This window comes from Podarcis liolepis (assembly GCF_965112155.1).
Source record: "Podarcis liolepis genome assembly, chromosome: Z".
NCBI classification, from domain to species: domain Eukaryota; kingdom Metazoa; phylum Chordata; class Lepidosauria; order Squamata; family Lacertidae; genus Podarcis; species Podarcis liolepis.
The window spans coordinates 35849071-35871012 of record NC_139570.1 but is presented as its reverse complement, the minus strand read 5'-3'; the positions used below and the strand labels follow the sequence as shown (position 1 = coordinate 35871012).

General features: G+C 45.5%; 2 long non-coding RNA genes across 2 annotated transcripts in view; one reads left to right on the top strand and one right to left on the bottom strand.

The window, feature by feature from the left end:
* The first annotated feature begins 500 nt into the window (after nucleotides 1-500).
* Nucleotides 501-7610, top strand: LOC310698375. The gene is made up of 4 exons (XR_014521473.1): nucleotides 501-585; nucleotides 1129-1214; nucleotides 5918-6050; nucleotides 7388-7610. It is a non-coding gene; the product is annotated as an uncharacterized lncRNA (long non-coding RNA).
* LOC310698338 overlaps nucleotides 1865-21942 on the bottom strand; it is a 31574-nt gene continuing 11496 nt past the window's right edge. The window contains exons 6-7 of the long non-coding RNA XR_014521406.1: nucleotides 16944-17291; nucleotides 1865-2246 (exon numbers count right to left, since the gene is read on the bottom strand). This is a non-coding gene — a long non-coding RNA (uncharacterized lncRNA). The remainder of the gene's footprint in view (nucleotides 2247-16943; nucleotides 17292-21942) is intronic.

The following is a 21942-nucleotide window of genomic DNA, read 5'->3' as shown; positions in this document are numbered from 1 at the left end:
AACTAATAAATCTATTCACGTCCCTGCACAACCGAGCAATTTGATTCCTTCTTTCACTGCAACTATCTGCAAACTTGAGAAATCTTTCTTGAATCTCATTTTGTGTTTCTTTTAAAAGTGCACATCTCAAAATAAATGTTGTTTGTTCAATACAGAAAGAATCTGATGTGGATTTACTATTATTGCAAAGTACTTTACATATTGTCACTCAAGCAAAATGTGTTGTTTCACATGATTTGAGCATTCTGCAATAAATACATTTTGTGAGTCAGGGGACAAATCATGAACTTGAAGCCTCTCACTCCTTTTCTGTGACTCCTCTACACTTAGCACATGTTCCTGAAGGATGGGGCCCCACCTGGAGAACAGTTCCACAAGTTTTAAAAAGTTTCCATTGGTTGAATCACCAATTTGATGGAATGAACCAGTAAATGCTAGACTACATTCTTCCAAGAAGATTACAACATTGATGATGCCCTTTAAAAAGTTGTACCACCTCAAAGCTTCAGCTCTGATTGGCGCTTCTAAGATGACATCAACTCCTGTCCCAGAGAGCAGGCGCCTTCCTAGTTCTCGCCAAGCTAGGTAACATTTGCTGCGGTTTTTTCATGTTCTGGGATCCTGTAGGAAAGTTTCTGCCACTTCTCATTAGAATCCCAGTTTTCAACAGATACTAGTGCAGATGCAGTGCTGACGCAGGAGAGCTAATCTTGACTGTCTTGTTTCTGTTGACTACAGAGAAGCCACTCTCTTTACATGCAACTCTCCATTGGTGCTTTGACATTTCAGTATGCTTTCTGGGGAAACTTGGTTGTGGGTGTTTTTTTTGGTACGGTCAAAACTAGGCTTTATTTTGCCTAGGTCAAAGACCCAGGTTGGCACTCCTCCAATGTGCATTTGTGCGCGCACGCACGCGCGCGCACACACACACACACACGGGGAGAGAGAGAGAGAGAGAGAGAGAGAGAGAGACAGAGAGAGAGACTTGGAGCTTCAACGGAACCTCTCTGGAGGTTTCACCTGGGGCAAGAAAGCTGACTAGCCCCCCTGTAGTTATGGCTCTGCTTTTGGGAATATTTTAGGCAAAGGGATGTGTCTATTCATAGTATATTTTTCTATTTCCTTTAGAGATGGAAACTTAGTTCTGATATATCCAATGCCAATGCCTACATTATGATTACGCCTCTCATCTTCCACATGCATTTGTATGTACGGTATGTAAGGGTACAGTAGTGGAAGATTTCCTGTGTAAATTCAAATATGTTTAATACTTCTAATTTTAGAAGAACCAACTACCTAACAATTTGTTCCTAAACCAGGAGTGGAAAATCATGAGAGGTTTTTTTGTCCACTGTTTCCAACTGCAGTTTATTTATACGAGAGAGAAAATAAAGGGGATGTTCTTGCAATGACGCTGTTGGGATGGGAGTATATCTAAAGCTGCTCCTTTCCTCTGCAGTAAAATACGGCATGCTATAACTGATCTTCCTTTGCTCAACCTTAAAAATGTTCTCCAGGCTTCACTATTCTTTCTGTCATTCAGTTTTATTTGTAAGCAATATTATAAATACAAGTAAAAATTGCAGCACGGAATGTGCTTGATTGATCAAAACACCAACAATCCAGCAAGAGCTCCCCTGCAAACTTTGCAGCTTGTTGCCAGCTGGCTGAAATAACTTGAGTTGTGCTCAGCAGTAAAAAGAATTTGCAATTCCTTGTTCCTCATATCTGAGCTGTTTCTCAGGTTAACCAATAATTCCAAATTGACAACACCTTTTGTCAGAAAACCTCCAAATTAAAATGCACAGATGAATAATTACCCAGTCTTCTATTCATAGAATTGATAAAGCAGAGCACTATGAAATACCTGTTGTTTGTTTGCTTTTATTATACTTTTACAATCAGAATTTGAATCAATGCAAGTCTTAAGCATCTCCTGATTCTTAGGAGAGTTGTTTGGAAAAGATAATTTTACCAGATGTAGTCAGTTCTTCATCTGTTCATGATTACAATGGTGTCCATGAGCTGCTTTGCCCTCTTCTGCTTGAAGTCAGGCTGCTGTCAGGTCAGGACCAAACCCCTGCTGCCCTCCACCTGCAGATGGCAGTCCCTTCAGTAGGCGGAGCATGTCTCCCACAGGGAAGGCAAGGCAAGCCCGCCTTCTCGCCTTGCCCACTCATACTATCTTTCACTGGGATTTCAGTGCTGCCTCTCTGGATTGCCTGGGAGAAGTAGGCAGGGCCATGCTGGCAGGACAGGAAGAGGGTGGGGGAAGAAATGTCATAGTGTTTTATATAGGCTTACACAAAATGTAAAAGCTAGTCTTCACATAATATCTGCAAAGGTCTTCTGAGGTCCCAGGAAATTTCTGGCTCCCCTCTTTTGGTTCCCAGCCCCCATTTTGATCCCAGGCACACCCCTCTCCTGCGCCCTGGCCTCTCGTTGACCACTGTGAGAACAACATGCTGCACCATGACAGACATTTGGCTTGATCCAGCAGGGCTTGTCTTACCTTCTCACACAGGTCATGGTGGGCACCCATATTGTTCTTAGTGACCCTTGTTATGACCTATACATCTCTATATAGCTTAGGCCCAGGCTGTCTGAAGGACCGCATTCTCCCATACTAACCTGCCCTGACTCTGAGATCTTCAAGGGAGGCGCTACTCTGAGTCCCGCCACCCTCACAGGCAGGCTTGATGGAGATGCAGGACAGGGCCTTCTCGGTGGCTGCCCCCAGACTGGAATTCCCTTCCTAGTGAGGCCAGACTGGCTCCCTCCTTTGTTGTCCCTCTGCCAGCAGGTGAAGACTCTCTTGTTTCAACAGGCCTATGGGAACTGGCTGACTTTTGAAGGAAAGGGCTTTTAGTAGTGCTGCACTGTCTTTATTTGTATTTCAATAGGTTTGTTTTTGATATTGCCTCAATTATATTATAGTTTAATTACTTCTTCATGGTTATCTTTTATTTGTTTTTAGTTCTTTGTATTTTAACTGTGTTTTGTGCTTTTATCTGCAAGCCACATTAGTCCCATTATCTTTAATAATAACAGTTAATAGGGCTTCAGCAGCTGAGACAAAGGAACAAATTCAGGTTCCACATAGGGTCTCCCTCTTCCATCTTGCGCCCCCTCTCATGACCTCACCGTGCCTTCTCCTCCCTTTAGGGGGGGGGGGGCATGCAAACATGGTGCCTGGCAAGCGGTCTAAGAACCTTCCAGGCTGTGAGGAGAAAACGTTCTTCTGATTTGCTTAATGAACGTTAATTAAGGAGACAGAAGATAGCAGATTCCTTCAGGGTAGAGATGAAAGGACCGTTAATTAAATCTGGAGAGAGAGGAAGAGTCGGGGACGACTGATCCTCCTTCTGATCAGACTTGACAATGCAAGTGACGGAGGCACGAGGAGGCGAGGGGTGTGGAAGAGTACAAAATCCCTCCTTTCTCTCCTCTCATCTCATCTCTCTCTCTCTCTTTCTCTCCCCCCCCCCCCCCGCTCAGTTCAAAGCCTGGAGCCTCAACCAGCGAAGAGCGTAAGCCTGGCTTTTGAAGGAGCAAGTTGGGGCGGGAGGGGGGAGGCGGAATCCTTCAGCATGAAGAAATGACTCCTTTTGGGAGGTGGCAAAGATCCCCCCTCAAGCTACCTAGCCAATCGCTCGGGATTCCTCAGTTTTAACACCTCATCCAGCCCTTATTGGGACCCACAGATATTTGGTTCCCAAGTGATATTTCTCTGATAGAAACAGAAGGACACGCACACCTATTCATCTTTTAGTGTGACACTTTGAAACTCCCTGCCTATTGACCTCAGGTGGGTACCTTTGCTGACTGCTATAAATATTTTTTGTTCGGGCAAACATATCCAAACCCGCAGAATTCTGACATTTGTTTTAATGTGGTTTTCGCTTATTTTAATTCCTCCCCTAGGTTTTAAATAGCTGTCCCCCAACTGATAATTTTTAGTGTTTTACTGTATTCTTTGTGTCATCATGTTGTGTGTCAACTACTTTGAGGTTTCTTTTTATATTACAATCAGGTGGTATATCAATTTTATGAAATAATAATAATTATTAGCTCAGTAGCTCAGTACTGTTGACACTGACTGGCAGCAGCTCTCCAGGGTTTTCAGGCAGAGCTCTCTGCCTAAACTGGAGATGCTACTGGGGATTAAACCCATACACTGCAGGTGCTCTACCAGTGAGTTGCAGCCCATTCATGGGAAGATAGGAAGCTGCCTTGTACTGAGTCAGAACATTGGTACACCTAGCTCAGCGTTGTGTACACCTACTGGCAGCAGCTTCTTTAGTTGTGATTCCTGCATTGCAGAGGGGGTTGGGCTGGATGACCCTTGGGGGTCCCTTCAAACTCTACAATTCTATAAGCCAGTGACTAGCTTGTTAAAATGGGGCGTGTGTTCCTTGAGACCCAGAGAGACTGACAGCCACTGACAGGATCCTCACTCACAGGCTCTCCCTCCCTCTGTCCCACCAGGTATTCATCTGCTCTAAGTTGCTTTTCTTCTGTAATTTAATTTTAAAACCACAGCTGCAGGGCACAATCCTTGTTCTTCCATCAACAGCATATTGGGCAGGATAAGCCTCGTCTTCCCACCCACCCTGCTCCACATACTATCAATCTTCCTTCTCCCCTCAACACTCCCCTCAATATTAGTACAGCACCTGAGGGCACAAACCGATCCCTAGGGGATGTTCAGCTTTCTTCCCTACTTTAATTCTCCCTTCCCAAAGAGCGCATCCTTTGCAATTCTGAATGCGTCCTTTGAACATCCTCCTGGTGGCATCCGAGATGGGATTAGGGAAGGGAACAAACAGCGGCAGGCTCTCTGTGCATTTAAATAAGCATCCGACAACAAAAAGAATACTTTTTCTGTTCTTCAAACATAACAATCCTACACACACACACACACACACACACACACACACACACACACACACCTACCTCTGGAGAATTCCCATCCTGCCATGCTGTACGACTGGAGAAAGTTCAGAAAAGGGTGACCAAAGTGATCTAGGAGCTGGAGCAACTGTTTTTATCATCATTGTGCCATGGGCCAAACAAAGATGTTCAATCTAAACAACTTTTATCGTTTCTATTGACTGTGGCCTGACAGACTATAGTTTGAAACTGTGGAAGATTTTGGAATGGTTGACTTCCTCTGTAAGGTGACCAAGATGCTCAAGGGTCTGGAAACCAAGCCTTATGAGGAACGGTTGAGGGAGGTGGGCATGTTTAGCCTTGATAAGAGGAGACTGAGAGGTCATATGATAGTCGTCTTCAAATAGAGTGGATGCTCGGGTTGCGAACGTGATCTGTGTGGGATGCACGTTTGCACCCCGCAGTGTCCACAACCCGCAGCGGTGTGTCTGTGCACTTGTGGGTTGCGATTTGGCGCATCTGGGCATGCGCAAAGCGCAATTTAACACTTCTGCACATGTGCGACTGTCGAAACCCAGAAGTAACCCATTCTGGTGCTTCCGGGTTTCGGCGGTCCACAACCCGAAAACACACAACCTGAAGTATCTGTAACACAAGGTATGACTGTACCTAAAGGGATGGTTGTCAAATGGAAGATAGAACAAGCTTGTTTTCTGCTGTTCCAGGTGGGCAGGACCCTAACCAGTGGTATTTCAAATGACAAGGAAGGAGATTCTGGCTGAACATCAGGAAGACCTTTATGAGAGTAAGAGCTGTTCGACAGTGGAATGGACTTCCTCAGAAGGTGGTAGACTCTCCTTCCTTGGACAATTTTAATCAGAGGTTGGATTCCTGCACTGCAGGGGTTGGACTAGATGACCCTTTAGGATCCCTTCCAACTCTACAATTGTGTGATTCTATGATTCTATGAATTCCTTTCCCACCCAATAAGGAAAAGTTACTGAACCTTCTACATGCATTGCAGATTTTTTGCTGGTGAGATGCAGCCCTTCATGAGAAGATAGATTCAAAAACTGGTAATTGTTTCCTAAGCTGTACTACCTTTCCCCCCTTCCTGCTGTATGGAAAAGCACATGAACCTGAGCTTTGAAATATTTGTAAGTAAACCATTTTGAACTTACAAACATATGATCTCTTACCAGACTTAGCAAACATATGCTAAGGGGAAGTGGGGAAGAAACTTAAGAAGGGGGTATTTAAAGGTCTAACTACAGCCTATATTTCCATGCTTTACTTTGCTGCATGTTTTGTGATTTTAAATTTCACACCAAATAGTACTTTCCCCACACATGGATCTAGGCATCCAGGGAATTCTCATTTTATTCTTCAACTAAATCACTAAAAGAATCCCAACACTGCCAGCATCTAACACCTGATTGCCCATTTGCTACCTGACCAAGTTCAAGGTGTTACTATCAACTTGTGTCCCAGTGTGGTGTAGTGGTTAAGAGCGGTAGTCTTGCAATCTGGGGAACCGGGTTCGATTCTCCGCTCCTCCACCTGCAGCTGCTGGGTGACCTTGGGCCAGTCACGCTTCTCTGAAGTCTCTCAGCCTCACTACCTCATAGAGTGTTTGTTGTGGGGGAGGAAGGGAAAGGAGAATGTTAGCTGCTTTGAGACTCCTGAAGGGGAGTGATAAAGCGGGATATCAAATCCAAACTCTTCCTCTTCTTCTTAACAAGGTGTCCTCAACAACTTGAGACCAGCTTACCTACGAAATCTCCTTACCCAACATGGGCCCACTCAACTGCTTCAATTGGTAGAATTGGCACTACCGAATTGGCCACATACACCCACTCCACATTTGTAAGAACTTGATCATTTAGTGTAGTGCTGCCTACACTTTGGAACTCCCTGCATATTGAGATCAAGCAGGTGCTGTCACTGCCCTCTTTTCGGTGCCTGCTAAAATCATTCTTGCTTAGACAAGCCTACCCAGATGCTTAGGAAATTGAGGTAATTTTAATCTGTTTTAGTATTTTAACTTTTCTATGTTTTAAAGTATGGCTGTAATTTTTTTCTTGCTTTATCTTTTTGTAAATTGCTTTCAGGTTTTGGATATTTATTTATTTTTACAATCAAGCGGTATATAAATTTTGTTAAATAAACTAATAAATATGGCTCTCTGAGCATTAAGATTCAGAATCCATGATGCAGTGCAATAACAGGCCATTTTATGGCTGTAAACAAGTGCCAAGCTCAAATGACCTCTTAAAATTCCACATTTATCGGCAGACAAAATTGGCCATGCAGTAGGGTTGGTATCAGTTCCTGAGCTTCTCCAGGCGAAGGAGAAATTCTTCAGCATTTTCTGGAGTATGGGCTTACCATGAAGCAGCTGCTTCCCCCCCCCCTAAGGATTTGGGTTTTTGTTTTGTTGGTGGTGGTGGAAAATATTCAGAGACAATCCAAAAAAGTGGCCTCCTTTTTCTAGGAAGGCAAAAGAAGAAGAAGAAGAAGAAGAAGAAGAAGAAGAAGAAGAAGAAGAAGAAGAAGAAGAAGAAGAAGAAGAAGAAAATCAAATTTTCACACACACACCAGAAAAAATGTCTGATAAATTTCAACCTAGATCTATTGTAAGAATGTGTTTTGCCACATTGCTGGTGGATGTAGTTAATTCTGCAGCCTTACAGCAGCCAAATAAACACATTTAGGAATACCCTGCATCACTACAAAACCCACAGTGCAGCACAACTCTGAATGAACTGTGCACACATGGAAATGTCTATAGGGTTGTCTCTGGAATAAGTCAAGCGTAGAGGAAATCATGGGTCTAATCTAAGCTTGACAAAGTCTGAAGCAAACTCAAAGTCTTAAGAACTGAATGACTATAAATATTTGTAGTCAAAGTACAAATTCACTTGTTTTATCTCCTGCTCTGTGGAGGGGGGGAAACAAAAAACAAAGCCAAATATGGCCTCAAGGGGCCTATGCTATACAGTCCCTACTTTCCTAAATCATATTCTATGCCTTTAAGTGCTGCACAAGAGGCAGAAACTCAACAGGGACATTTTCCCCACAGCATAGAGAGGCAATGAGGGGAGAAAACAGCTTTAAAGTTGATTCAAAGCCTACAGATTTTAAAGGCTCAAGTCAATTCCCAATTGTGGGGAGGAGGTGGGAGGAGAACGGAAACCAGCTACTTTCTTTCTCTAGAAACCTGCCTTTAGTCCTTAAGGAAACTTATTTCCCCTTGGAGAGTAGCTAGGGAGGCAACGGCTAGGGTTTCCAACTTCTTGTAGCAGCTTTGCTCCTGCACCTTTAACCAGACCCTGAAAATGATGAAACCTAGCCAGGCTTTGTTTGTCAAAGCACTTAGATAAAGTAATGGGGGGACGGGGACGGGAGAGACTCATCCAGGTGGATTTCTGTGCATCACAGGTTGCTGCTTTAAGGTACAGCAAGAGGGCCAGAGGTTAAATCTAGCAGACTTCCAGGGCTGGTGGGGAACATTTTTCTAGCCTGAGGGCTTCATTCCCTTTTGGACAATCTTCTGAGCATCTTGTGTCAGTGGTGGGAGGGGCCAGAGGTAAAATTGGGTGCAGCAACACACACACATTTTACCTCTGTACAATAGGCACCTTGATATCCCTTTACTGAGGAAACCCAACAAAAACAGTGTATAATTTGAGGAGAAAGGAACAGGGGGATTTTGTGTTTCCTACAAGTGGGTCTTGTGCAAAGCAAAGGTTACCCAAACAAATGCCATGGCAAATGCAAGGATTTGAACACAGATCTATTTAACCTGCAGCCATCTAGATGTTGCCGGACTGTGGCTCCCATTAGCCCCAGCTGGCATGGCCAGTGATCAGGGATAATGGCAGTCCAACATAAAGTTCTGCAATACACCCTGTGGAGATTAGTCCATTAGGGCAAATGCAGCAGTGCCCCACCAACCTTGACCTGCCCTCAGCAAATCCCTACCTGCATGCCTTCTTTTTAAAAAACCAACCAGTGGATGGTTCTGTCTGTCACTGGGTCTGGCACTTCCCATTTATGGCTCTCCTGTCTGCCACCCTAGCGGTCCCATTGGGTGTGAGGCACCCCTGCCAACATGCCTTTCTCCTGCCACAAATACAACCATAGCCCAGTGATGTTGTGGAAAATGTGTGGCTGTACAGAGTCCCCTTTTCACAATGCCAAGTCCGATTAATTAATCTTGTGTGCCCATTAGCTCTGTCGTTGGCATTTGATCGTTCAATTGTTTTGTCGGCGAGTCAAATTAAAACTTACTTAGCTCCCTTCGTTTGCCTAATTAATCCTACAGCATCCCGTTTAGAAAACTGATCCGATTTAACAAAATTCAATTAATCTGACATCCAGGGCCTAGTTTTCAAGGCTGCTGCTGTCCTGAGGGTGTGAGGCAGGTTGAGGCTTCAAATAAACAACGCTGTAAAAATAGCAAATTCAGATATAAAGGGCCGCATCCTCTTGACAAATTAAAACCATCTTATGCTTCCTTAGTTTCTGCTGTTAAAACTCAGCTGAAACGGACAAGTCTTACGGCAGGGATGGGGAGCCTGTGGCAACCCAGAGGAAGTTGGACTCCCATCAGTTCTAACAAACGTGATCGGGTACAAAATGCTTACAACCCTGGTCAGCAGCTGTGCTCGCCAGATCTCAGGGTTTGATTTCTTTTGATTGATTGCATTTTTATCCCACCCCTTCTCTCCATGGCACTCAAGGTGGTGTTCATGATTCTCCTCACCATTTAACCCCCCACAACAACCCTGTGAGGTAGCTTAGCATGAGAGGCAGTGACTTGTCTAAGGCCACATCCAGTGATCTTCATGTAACATGGGATTCTGTTTCCTGCTGCACACTTAATCCTACTCTTAAAGGTAAAGGGACCCCCCCCTTAGGTCTAGTCCCGAACGACTCTGGAGTTGCAGCGCTCATCTCGCTTTACAGGCCGAGGGAGCCAGCGTACAGCTTCCGGGTCATGTGGCCAGCATGACTAAGCCGCTTCTGGTGAACCAGAGCAGCGCACGGAAACGTTTACCTTCCCGCCGGAGCGGTACCTATTTATTCACTTGCACTTTGACGTGTTTTCAAACTGCTAAGTGGGCAGGAGCAGGGACCAAACAATGGGAGCTCTCCCGAATCACGGGGATTCAAACTGCTGACCTTCCGATCAGCAAGCCCTAGGCTCTGTGGTTTAGACCACAGTGCCACCTGCGTCCCTAATCCTACTCTTAGCCTATCCCAATGTAATCTCATTCACAGAATCTCTCCCAGTGGTGGGAATGGTGGGGCGGAAGGCAGGGAGCCCAACAGTAGGGGGCGTCAGAGACACCAACAGGCAGAGCCAATTAGTTTTATCCCCATCCTTCTCCCTATTGCATTCTGTAAGAGCAACACTGAGACTGAGAAGGGACCCCATCTGGACTGGATGGTGGCTGGCTGAGTGCAGATGGACTGTTGCCCTGACTGAGTATAACAGAGTGTTTTGTTCCTGTTTAACTCAGCCCTTTTCCCATAACCACGAGGACTAGCATCTTACTTTATTTTTAGGGGACTGGCTGTAGCTCCATGGCAGAGTGCCTGCTTGGCATCCAGAAGAGCTCAGGTTCTGTCTCCAGGTAGAGCTGGGAATGTCCCCTGCCTTGAAACTCTGGATAGCCTCTGCCAGTCAGTGTAGACAACAATGACCTAGATGGACCAATGGTCTGACCCGGTATAAGGCATCTTCCTGTTTCCCTGTTTGAGGAAGGTTCCCATGAAAGCAAAACGCTAAGGTCAAATGCAGTTGTTAGGAAAAAGGCACTTCTCATTTGAATGGCACCAGGAACCTTTGATCTGATTCCAGACTCGACAGCTGCCCTTTCTGGCTTCAAATGTGATTAAGCCTAGAAATCCCAGTGCTGGATTAATCAGACTTGGTTGCTGCTGTTGTTTTTATCTCCATCTTGATTGGTTGGGCTGTTCTCCCGTGTTAAAAACACCCTCAGCTGCAAAGCAGAGTTGCCAAGTTGAAAAACCACCAATGATATTCAGAGCAGACATACAAAGACCTAGGAGATGTGGATGCTGAAGGTAGGAAATCAGGGAGAGGGCCAGAATATAATTTAAAGACCAGCTTATCTCATCGCAGTTTTCCAAAGTGATCCTCAAACTGAAACATAACCCCAGTTTTGCAATGCAGTTTTGGCAAGGCGCAAAAATGGATACCCTGGGATATAGTATTCTTAAAAATACATTGTGAAAATAACACACCAGAATACATTGCTTTAAGGAAATTTGCTTTGCATTTCTGGACTGGGAAAGCCTGGCCACAGTAGTTAACGCATGGTTCAAGACTGGATTACTGCAACACCACCCTCTGAGAGAGTCCTTTCCACTGTCGAACAGCTCTTACCAGCATAAAGTTCTTCCTGATGTTTAGTTGGAATCTCCTTTCTAGCAACTTGATGCCGTTGGTTTGGGTCCTCCCCTCCATAGCAGGGGAAAAAAAGTTTGCTCCAACTTTCATGTGACAGCCCTTGAGATATTTGGAAATGGCCACCGTATCTCCTTTTATCTGTCCTGAATCTTCCAACACTCAGGCTCACTGAATGTCACAACCTCCTTGAGTGCTCTTCCCTGGCTGGAATGTGTCCTTGAACTTGGATTATGCCTCTTTCTTGTCTGGATGCCGAATAGACAGGTGTTTTTTTAGTAACCTCTGACTTTGGCTGGAACGTCTCCTGCTGAACAAATTGAAGAACCCCCAGGAGGTTACTCCTAAATATGGCCCCTGGGTTGGGAAAGGCTGCGCCTCTGGACTAGACATCACTTGTGAACTGCATTTATATTCCACCTTTTTCTCCAAGGAGCTCAAAGCGGCTTACATGGTGTGGCGTTTGCCCGTTCATTTAGAAAATGGGGGGGAGAGATAGGGTTAAAAATATAGACCAATAGGAAAGCCGGAGGCAGAGCCTACCTGTGTATAAAAGGGCTTAGCCCGAGGTTTGAGTAGTTGTTGTTGGGAGCTGTTGGTGGGTAGTTGGTTGGTTTTAGTGGGTTGGCTGGTTGGGAAAGGTGGTTGGAGAAGCAGTTGGTAGGCAGTTGGTAATAGAGAGACAGTTAGAACAGTGGGTTCTTGAGTGAGGGGAGGTGGAAGAGATAGAGAGAGGAAAATAAGACTAAGAAAGTAAAGAGTAACAACGTTTGGAATGCCGGAAAAGTTTGTTTGTGTCTGAAATAAAATACACTCTTCTTTATTAATTGAGAACGTGACTGAGGCTGAAGTGATTTTACTGGGGAGGACCTGGTTGGTGGCAGCAGATTAGTGGTGTACGGGTCAATAGTCCATGAGACAACTGGGAGCTCCATATGAATGCCACACATGGTTCTCCTCCTCCTCATTTAATCCCTACAACAACCCTGTGAGGTAGGGTAGGCTGAGAGGCAGTAACTATGACCCAAGCTCACCCAGTGGGCTTCCTGGCCAAGTGGAGATTCAAACCCTGGTCTCTCCCATGTCCTGGACCTACTCCAACACAATAACCACTGCACCACACTGCCTCTCCAAATAGTAAGTTAGATGGAGAAATTTTCTGACCTGGGTCACATCTACACTATACAGTTAATGCATACTGAAAACTTGTGTGTCTCTCCCCCCCCCCAAGAATCATGGGGAGTGTAATTTATGCCTCTCATCATCCAGCTGCAATTCCCACCACCCTTAACTGACTACATCTCCCAAGATTATTTGGGGGAAGCCAGATGCTTTCAATGTGTGCTAAATGAATTGTGTGTTAAAAGAATCTTGGGAAGTGTAGTTAGTTAAGGGTGCTGGGCGTTGTAGCTCCTTGAGGGGTAAACTGCAGTTCCTAGGATTCTTTGTAGGGGGCAGTCATGTACTTTACAGGTGCTTTAACTGGGTGGTGCAGCTGCAACCCCAGAGGCAGATCTGGTGGACAACAGATCTGCAAGAATGTTGGCTTTATTCTGCTGCTGTTTTAATTTGCTTTATATTTTTACGTTATGGTTTATTGGGTATATTCTTGCATTCCAGGGTTTTATTTTATTTTAACACCGTTTTATGAACTCGCCCAGAGGAGACTGGCTATTGGGCAGCACAGACGTGCCACTAAATTAATTAAAGCCTCACCACCGCTGAACTGTATCCCATCCTCATAAGCTATGCAGATGGAACTTTACATTCAGCCAAAACCGCTGGTGCATGCAATCCAATATATCCCACTCCGACTGACTGAGAGTCTCAAGCAGGAATTTTCCCTCACCTGACATCAATTGAAGCTGGGTGGCCTTCTGGGGGTCACATGCCAATGGTGGGCAGGGCCAGAGGCTAAATCGGGCAGAGCAACATGTAAGTTTAAACTTTACACAGAAAGCTAGCTTCTACATCATGCCTCTTCTTTCCATTCAGGAAAGCAAGAGGTGTGATCAGAGTTGAAGGGCACATCCCACCCAGGCAAAAAATGCCTGAGGGTGGTATGAAGCAGAGCCAGTAAGGGGTATGGCCTCTTAGAAGAGAAATGCTGGTAACACTTTACTGAGGAAATTGAACAAAAGCAGCATATAACTTGAGGGGAGATAAAACAGAGGGGTTCTGTCTCAGTTCAGCCCTTGTACATAGAAGGGAGACATTCATTCAAGCATACAGAGGGCAGGAGAACTCCCTCAGAACTACCCAGCCAATCAGGACAGGTGCTACCTCAGCAAACAGCAGGCTGTTTGCTGCTCAGCAAAATCTCCACTTGTCTTCCTTTGGGCTTCTTGCTTGTAACCCTAATAGAATTAACCCTTCACTTCTACATGGCATGATCTCTGCTGTTGCATTTCCATTATCTGGGGAAAGGGTGTGTGGCTGGAGTGGGCAGAGGAATGTAACTCAGGAAGATTCCCAAGGGCCAAACAGAGTTGCCTGAAAGGCTACATTTGGCCCCTGGAACTGAGGCTGCCCACCTCTGCTAGACCCTCCAGGGATGTCCCTGATTTAGAGAAGCTGTCCTAATTTGATCCTGGAATGTCCCACTTTTCCTTAGGATGTCCCTATTTTCATTGGAGAAATGTTGGAGGGTATGGAGTTATCTGACCCCTGAGCCATCTGAAGGCAATCCTATATAGGGAAGAGTTTTGTTGTTTTTTTAAGTTCAATGTTTTAATATATGTTGGAAGCTGCCCAGAGTGGCTGGGGCAACTAAGTAAGATGTGAGGGGTATAAATGGCAAAATTATCATTATGGAATGGGACGTCCCTATTTTCATCAGAGAAATGTTAGAGGGTATCTATGCTCTGCCTGCATAGTGACCCTTGTGACTTAAAAGTTTTTGTTTGGCATTTTCCAGTGCCTTTTAAAAAGGTGTTTGTGTGTAGTAGTAGTGGTGGTGGTGGTAGTAGTAGTGGTGGTGGTACTAATGTTTTAATCCATTGTTTCAATACATAATGTGCTATCTGGTTAAAAGCCCAGAGGTCTAACTCCTCCCCCCCCCCCACAAGAAAGCTGCCCTGTATTTGCCCCTCACCCACCTTGTTTACTTCCCAGATCTGCACTGACCCCAGAACTCCAAGGAGACTGCCAAGAGTCTGAAGGAACCACAAATTATTCTGGCTCTGCGGAGAGCCAGGCCTTGCCTTGTTCAAAGCATCAGGAACCTCAGGGGGACAGCTGAGGCCCAAGGCTATTGTCTGCTGCAAAACCAGCCCAGCTTTTGCACGGCTCAGAGCATTGCAGCAAAGGCTAGAAAAGTTTTTCTTACCTTTAATTTACCCCCCCCTCTTCCTTTCAAGTGCAAGGCTCTGAAGAGGGTGACAAGGAAGGGCACATTCGCAAAGAGCAGAAGGTTTTTAGGGACTGTACCCTGTGGAGCGGGGAGGCCTTCCCGTGGTGTCCAAAGTGCTTACAACCCTGGTCAGCAACTATGCTTGCTGTATCTCAGGGATGGATTTTGTGTGTGTGTGTTTCCTGCTGAGCACCTAGTAGGGTAGGCCCTTAGCCTGTCCTGATCTAATTCAGTATCTCCCAGTGGTGGTGGAAAATAGCCACGGGAACTGCTGGGGCTGAAGGCGGGATGCCCAGCAGTAGGTGGCGCCAGAGAGCTTTGGGCCAGGCTCTGCCTCTCAGGCTGACCTACCTCACAGGGTTGTTGTGAAGGTTAAATGAGGAGAAAAAGGTGGCATATAAATGCAATAAATATAGAACAAATATTTGATTAATGCATGCATGTATAAAAAGGAGCAGCAGGCAGAATGAACAAGATTTCACTACTTTGCATTGGGAGGAAGCCTCATTTAACTCAGTGGCTATGGTGGCTGGTGCCAAATGGGAATGGTAGGATCACAGGCAGAGAGTCCAACAGCAGGTGGTGCCAGAGCCAGCGAGAGGCAGAGGCAACTCATTCTAGCTTTGTCCCCATTTGTCTAGTCCTCTTCCTGAATCTTCCGTGTTTGTGAGCAATTTCTCAGGTGCCCATCCCAAACTCAGTGCCACTTCCTTGGAGGAGTCCTAGCCATGGTTTCTGGTGTACGATTTCCTGGTATACAAGAGGCTGACAGAATACAGGTTCAAATCCCCACTCGGCTATGAAGCTCACTGGGTGACCTTGGGCCACTCACAGACTCTCAACCTGCTTCACAGGGTTGTTGTGAGGATAAAATGGGCAGGAGGAGAACTGTGTATGTCACATTGAACTCCTTGGAAGAAAAGTGAGATATAAATGCAACCAACCAGTCATTCTGGAATAGGTGGTGTGAATAGGTGGAGCCACATGAAAACTGCAGATAAACCAACAACAAATAATCATGCAAGGGACTAGTCTCTTGGCTCCACGTCAATCAGTCCCTGAGTTGCACCAGTTTTACGGTTTCCTCACCCCTCCCCTCATTGCATCATGTGGGATTGTGGCAGGTTTGTTTATGACAGAGCTAATTAAATACCTCTCCCATTCAATGGTACCTGAGATCTCCTCTGCCTAAGCTAGGATTATCTGTAACATGCCGAGACCGAGACAGAATATGAAGGGATGTTATCGCAAGGAATTCTAATAGAGATTTAGTTATTCCCTGGCCTCGCATTTGCTTATTCCCTGACATTTGTAAAGTTCAGGTTTACAAAATAAACCCATATGAAAAAGAAAAAGAGAGAGAATCTCAAGGCGTTATTTACACACTGCTTGCCATTTTCTGCTCGGCTGGGCCGCCTTCCCAGCTCTTAAAGGGAAAGCATGTGAGATCAAGGTTTTAAAGTGGGTTTTCTAAGGCTTGGCAGGTGGGTTTTAGCCAAAGGGGAAAGTAGTGGGAAAGGGGAAAGGAGGGGGGCTGTTTTAGTGATTACAAATAATTTTTTCCCATGGGTGTGGTGGATTGTAAGCTTCCTTAGTTGGTGGAATCTGGTCCATTAGAATGAATGGGGCACTGCTTCAATGTGCGCCCAGTCCAGGGGGTGGCCCTGCCTGCCAGGTCCCTCCATAGTCTCAGCGTTGTCCCTTGTAGAACTCACCAGGGAAGAGGAGGAGGATGGGGACAAAACTAGAAATAGTCGGCTCTGCCTGAAGTTGGCTCTGCTACCACCTACAGTTGGGCTCCTGGCTTTCAGCCCTACCAGTCCCAATGGGCACCAGGCATGATGGCTTGCTCTGTTCACCTAAACTGTATCATTTTATGAAAACCCAGCTTGATACGTGTGTGTGTTAAAAAGAAAGAAATATTTGGCATGTTGTTTTCTGCCAAGTGGTTTGCAAACCAACAAACAACAAAATAATCCACTAGACAAGCAAGCTAAGCAATCCTGCTTCTCTCCAAGAGGATTGTAGGGAAGCTTTTCCTCTTACTGTAAGCAGAGAATGGCTTACTCTGTGGCCAGGCAGGCAGGAGGCTGGTGGTGAGTTGATAAGCAGACCTAGGGAAGGCGGAAGAGAGAGGTGGCTGAGCAGGCATGCAGGTAAAGACCATCTGATGGAAACTTGGGCGGCATACGCACTATATATTTAAATCACATGACTGCCCCCCCCCAAGTATCTTGCAACAAAGCACTTCTTGCCTACCTTTATAAGGCAAGGTGGCTCCAGTTCTTTGCTGAGACAACACCTCCACGTGTTGCCTAATGAGAGAGTCAGACACGGGAGCTGTTCATAGTGCTGATTCAGTAGAGGATCCAGGTTGGAGGGCCCTTTTTGGGAATGACAAGGGAGCAGGTCTGATTCCTGAATCTCTGCTTTTACTGCTGTTGAAGGACTCAGTCTATGAATGTTCCAGGTCCTAGTGCCCCTCAACTACCATGAGTTGTTGTTGTTTATTTTATTTGCACTCTGTGCTTCAGCCAAAAAGGCTCCTGGAGTAGCTTATGCACAATCAACTAAATCAAGAGAGTTCTCTGTCTGCTGGCTTACAATCTAAAAGACATGACACACAAGTGAAAAAGGGACATGGAGGGAGGAGAGGGAAAGCAAGCTCTAGGTGTAGTGGTTAAGTGTGGGACTCAGACTTGGATGACCAGGGTTCAAAGCCACACCCCGGCCCAAGGTAACCCAGGGGTCTTCCAGGCTAACCTAAACAGGGAGGAGAAGAACTATGTATGTCACATAATAATAATAATAATAATAATAATAATAATAATAGTTATTCTACTGACCAGCTGGTATTGGAGCAGTTGTCCAAGTTATAGATGACATACCTGGATGGTCATTTTCAGAGGGTGTTTCTTTGGGAGTGAGGGCGATCTGGTTGCGACATCTGTCACCCCATTGATCGCCAGGGTTGATTTGGCTGATCTGGCTGGCTAGGCGGGTGTCCCCTTCCTCCATGTGCATCCCTCCCAAAGCTGCGCGCTCAGTGGAAGAGGACGACCATCCCAGATAGAAGGAGTGTACCGTTCTTTGGTCAAGGGTGTACGAAAGCTGCGCTCCCCTGCTAGAACCTCCAAACAAGTGGGAGGTTGCCTGCTTTTGATGGGGTTACACTCCCTCTGAAGGAGCAGGTAAGCAGCTTGAGGGTCCTTCTGGATTCATTGTTGTCACTTGAGACTCAGTTGACCTCAGTGGCGTGGAGTGGCTTCCATCAGCTTTGGCTCGTGGTCAAGCTGTGCCCCTATCTGGGCAGGGATAGCCTAATTTCTGTTTCCTATGCTCTGGTAACCTCTAGGTTAGATTACTGCAACACGTTGTGCATTGTGCTGCCACTGAAGATGGTTCAAGAACTTCAGCTGGTGCAGAATTTGCTAGTCAGGTTGTTAACCAGAGCAAGATGATTTGAACATATAATTCCATTCCTGGCCTGACTGAAAATTAATTTCCGGGCCCAATTCAAAGTGCTGCTTTTGACCTATAAAGCCTTAAATGGCTCAGGACTACAATACCTCAAGTCCACCTTTTCCCATATGAACCGACCTGGACTGCAATCATCTTCTGAGGCCCTTCTTTGTGTGCCTCCTCTGCAAGAAGTCCAGAGGGTGGCAACATGGGAATGGGCCTTTTCTGCAGTGGCTCCCTGTCTGTGGAATGCTCTTCCCATGGAGGCCTGCCCAGTACCTTCACAACATATCTTTATTTATTTTTTTATAATCTTTTATTAAGTTTTATCAATAGAAAAGTTCAGAAAAATACAAAAACAGAAAAATACAAAATTACAAAATACAAACATTAAACACAAAAAAGAAAAAGAAAAAACACATATAAAAGAAAACAAAACTCCCTCTTTTTTTGATTTCTCATCTTTAGTTAACTTATTTTCCTGACTTCCTCACGCCTCCCTTTTTTGTATCCCTTTTAAAAATTGGTTCAGCAAATTCATATCCAATTTAGCTTATCTATTATCAATCCCATCTTACATTTTACCTTGTTGCTAGAACCCCTTCAGTTCATTTCTTCACAACATATCTTTAGGTGCCATGCAAAAACATTCCTCTTCTTCCAGGCCTTTGGCGAATTAAACAATCTATGACCTTTTCGAAAGTGTGTGGTATGTGTGTGTGTGCCTGTTTGTGACTATGTTATGTATCTTTGTGATTTTAGATTGTAAAATGCCCTGTGATCCTCAGATGAAGAAAATTAGCAAACAAACAAACTAAAATTAAACAGTTCTGTAGGAGGTGGTGCCTGAAAGAGCTGGTCGTTTGGCATAGCTGGTGGAACAAGGCTAGCTCCCCTTTTCTCCCATAAGGGCAGCCTGAAGGAATGGCTGCCTCCCGGTGGCAGGAGGGAGTGCCCTCTCAAAGCCTATCCTAGGCCCATCTCCATTTAGTGCTGGGATGGATCCATGCTGGAAAACCTGGGGAGCAGCTGCCTGTCAGTGTGGTGCAGGGCTGGGTAGATTATTGATGCTGTTGTGCCACAACTCCCATAATTGTCGACTACTGGCAATGGTGGCTGGGGCTTATGGAAGCTGGAGTCTAACAACTTCAGGAAGAATCACCATTTCCTCTATCCTCAACCTCAGACAATCCTGAGCTAGCTGGACCAGCAGTCTGACTCAGGATAAAACAGCTTCCTGGGCTAATCCCTTCCTTTTGTCACCCCTGAACTGAATATCTCCCAAAGGCAGATCTGAACTGCTGGTACCAGCAGGTTCAGGCAGAGCTTTAGAGCCTGCACAATCCCCCAGACCATACTGGGATGAACCGGATGAGGCTGACTCTACCTCAAGCAAACTTTTCTAAGTACTGAGCCAGCTGGCTGCTCAACCTGACACTTCCTACATGATACAGTCAACACTGTCACCCTGCTATGGAGAAACCTCCCTTAAATTGTCCAGCTGGGGTCCCTCCTGACCCCTTAATGGGCTTGCTAATGTAATCTGAGGCAACCTCAACTGCTAACAAGACTCATCCTGACATCCTCTGATCTGATAGCTTAAGGGTGGAATTGGGACTGGCTGACCCCTAGGATGAATAATAGAATCTTTATAATTGTGGAGTTTTAAAATTGTAGAATTTTATCATTGTGGAAGGGGCCTTAAGGGCCATCTAGTCCAACCCCCTGCAATGCCATGAGGGTAGGAAGGGAATTGTTGTGATGCTTGGCATATGGCCCAAGGATCTGCTTCCTGCCTTGACTTGAGGTTTCCTTCCTCTGATTTGCCTGTCTCTGTGTAAGGTCTGTATGTGGGTGGAGGCCACCCTTTTACAAATCACCCCACAGTAGGACATGGATTAGAATAACATCTGCATATCTTAAGTTAGAGAAAAGTCTTGACCATCACCTGAGATACCATCACCAGATTTTGCAGGACACAGGCTGAGGTTACGTTTGGACCATACATTTAAAGCACACAGACCCCCTCCAGAGAATCCTGAGAACTGTAGTTTGTTAAGGGTGTCGAGAGTTGCTTGGAGACCCCCTGTTCCCCTCCCAGATGGATTCCTGTCACCCTCGACTTCTAAAATTAGGAACAATACACCCAGGAGTTATATTCTATGGCTCTCACTGAGAGCTCCTGTTCATTTCAATGGGAGCCTAACCTGTCCACCTGCCACTCTACTGCCCTTGATGCCCCCAACCACCACCAGTGGATGCAGCCATCTGAGCTTGTCCCCCACCATCCTGTAGTAGAGCCACTTCTGATAGGACCCCCACCCATGGCTGTTGACAGATCAATGAACACAGGCATCTACTTGAGCAGGCCTTCGATGTAAACAGATGGCTCCCATCAGCCTAGGAAAGAGTCAAACCGATAAACTAAAGGTGAAAGGCTCTGTATCCCATTACAAGTCATTAGTTAAATTATCTCTCCTGTCACCATTCAATTACCCTCTGCCCCTCCCCATTAAGTAATTCAACATACACCTGTTGGATTGGCAGCTCAGTTTGAGCAAAGCGGAGGGAAAATCCAGTTGATTGGGGGTGCGGGGGTTAGGACAAAAAAGAAAAGAAAAAGAATGACTGCACTTTATATTCTCTCTCTCTGTCTCACACACATCTCCCTGCAAGTTCCATCCTGTTATTGCACTGCCAAGCTTCTCCCTAACTCCTTCCCAATATTGCTACAACCAACTTCAATTATTTCCATCACATTATTGCACCAACCAGCTCCCTCTAAATTTGATCACTTCATTGCTACCGTATTCTTATGGAGATACCTATTCCCCACCCCACCCCTTTTCACAAAGTAATTTCCCTGGGAATTATAGTAAGCAATGACATACTAGCCCATAACACCTGGGGGACAGTTTACTTTGCAAGATTGCCTTACCCCACACATGCCCATGTAACTGCTTCGATCTTCAGAACTGACCCTGTTACAGGTGCCACATAATCCTTGTTTCCAAGTTTGTAAGTAATCAGTCTTTTAGTGTGGCAGCACCTACACCATAGAACTCCCTGCCTATTGATAACAGGCAGGCACAATAAAGCAATAAAAACACCAGCAAAAACAGATTTTAAATAGTTAAAAAATCAGAAAAGATTAAATCACACATCAGCTTTCTACATATCTTGGTAAGGTAAAGGTAAAGGGACCCCTGGCCATTAGGTCCAGTCGTGGCTGACTCTGGGGTTGCGCCGCTCATCTCGCTTTATTGGCTGAGGGAGCCGGTGTACAGCTTCCGGGTCATGTGGCCAGCATGACTAAGCCGCTTCTGGCGAACCAGAGCAGCGCATGGAAATGCCAGAAACGTATCTCGGTAGGCTTGTCTAAACAAAAATGTTCTTAGCAGGTGCTGAAAAGAGTACAGTGGAGGTGTCTACCTGATGTCAATAGGCAGGGAGTTCCAAAGGGTAGGTGCTGCCCCACTAAAAAAACCCCATTTCTTACAAATGCAGAATGGGTATTATGTGGCATGTGTGGTGGTAGTGCCAATTCAGCTGACGGAAGCAGGCACATGTGGGGGTAAAATGATCTCACAGGTAAGCTGGACCCAAGCTGTTAAGGACTTTATATACTAATACTAACACCTTGAACTTGGCCCAGTAGTAAATCAGCAACCAGTGCAGATCTCTGAGCATGGGTGGTGCGTGCTGACAAGGCCTCGCTCCTGTCAACAATTGTGGTGCAGCGTTCTGCACTGACCAGATGATTCTGCAGCTTCCAGATCAAATGCACGGTAATCTC